The sequence below is a fragment of the Geospiza fortis genome, unplaced genomic scaffold (genome assembly GCF_000277835.1).
Source record: "Geospiza fortis unplaced genomic scaffold, GeoFor_1.0 scaffold432, whole genome shotgun sequence".
Classification (NCBI taxonomy): domain Eukaryota; kingdom Metazoa; phylum Chordata; class Aves; order Passeriformes; family Thraupidae; genus Geospiza; species Geospiza fortis.
This window is the reverse complement of record NW_005054436.1, coordinates 198,671-200,459: the sequence shown is the minus strand read 5'-3', so window position 1 is coordinate 200,459 and position 1,789 is coordinate 198,671.

Sequence of the window (1,789 nt, the reverse complement as noted above, 5' to 3'; positions counted from 1 at the left end):
GAAGCTGGCGGGTGGGACACCTGGGGGGACACAGGGACCTTCAGGTGGCTTCATCCCTCACCCTGACCATCCCCATGATTTTCACCTCCTGTCAGCTTTTAATTATACCCCTAATAAAAGTCGTTTTGCAGGGGAACAGGAGCTTTGTTGCTCAGGAGCTCATCTGCTCCTGCTGCTCCTTTTCTGCTTTAGACTGTAATCCTCAGCTGGGGACACTGCAATTAGCCACCATGGAGCTGGGCACCGTGTCACGAGGATTAGGGCTCCCTTCGGTGGGGAGCTGGGGCACCCAGCCCTGGCGGGGGCCGATGGCTCTTTGCAGGATGGGGTCTCCCCACTACAGCCCCCGAAAGAGGGGCACGAGCTTAAGAGCCCCTCTGAGCCAAGCATGCCCCAGCTGACCTCCTCTGGGTACCCACTGCCCTGCACCCTGCATGGCAAAACCCGGTGCCACCGGGTTTTTTGGGGTGCACGGGACCCACACAGCCCCTCTGCCAAATCCCCTGCAGCCCCCCGTGCAGGCAGACCCAAGCAGGTCACCCTTCCAGGGGTCGGGTGGCTTTGTGACTCTGGGGACAACGCTGGGGCTGGGAAGCCCAACAGGAGCCTCAACCCACAGCTCTGCATGCCTGTGAACACTGGCGCCCATCCCCAGGGCCCTGAGTCCCCGAGCGGGGCTGAAGGGGGAAACTGAGGCACAGGGCACCAGGTGCCCATGATGCACACACTGAAGCTGGAGAAGCTCCAGTGACACCGGTGACTGATGTGACGCTGGCGCAGTTTCGGTGACGTGGGACCCTCGTGCACGTCTCCAGCATGGCAGAGGGGTCGCTGGACCCCGGGAAGGCCCAGAAAGGAGCCCGCGCATGGCTCCCGGTGCCTGTCGCCAATCAGGCTCTGCACGGGGCTGCGCGGGGAGCGCGGGCGCTCGTTAGCAGCCGCTCATTAAGAGCCCTCCGGGAGGATGAAGGTACCGGGGGCACCTGCACCTCGGTTTAATGAGCTGCAGCACCATTAAATGTTGGAGGGGACCTCGGGCACGGTGGGAGTGCTGGTGGGGGGGCTGCCCCCACCCTGACCCCCACCCAAAGCAGGGTGGCCGTGGGAGAGGAGGAACGCGGGGAGTTGAGTCGCGGTGACAACCGCAGCTGCTGCCAGGGACACCCCGAGCTCCCCACAGCGCCGAGGGACACCCTGGGGACTCGTCCCCCCTCCAAGCCAGCACCCACAGCCCCTGCACAGAGGAGTGACCGTGGCCAGAGCGGGACAGCAGTGCCCGGCACGACAGCACCTCTGGAACCTCACGGTGGGCACCTTCCCACTCTGGGTGCCCCCAAACTGAGAAGGAGACTGACATCCTGTCCCCAAACTGAGAAGGGGACTGACATCCTGTCCCCAAACTGAGAAGGGGACTGACATCCTGTCCCCACGGGCCTCACCCATCACCCAGAGCTCCCAGCGTAACCATTAAACCACAGCCTCACACAGCACCCGGGGGGGACCCAGCGCCTGGGGGAATCTCCGGGGGCACCGCACAAAGGCACGGTGTGTCCCCAGCCCCGCAGGACGCTGGGTCCCCACGCTCGCACCCACCCGCGTGGGGCTCTCCCTCGTTAATGTTTACTCGGGTTCGTTAGCGCCAGCACATCGCCATGGCAACGCTGCAAGCTGCGCGTCGCCATCCGCGCCACCGTCGTGAGGCTCGGGGACGTCCCCACGCGTGGGGTCACCGCGGGCATCCACCACCGCCACCCCCGCCCCGGGCATGCGGGGTGGGGCAGCAGGGGGG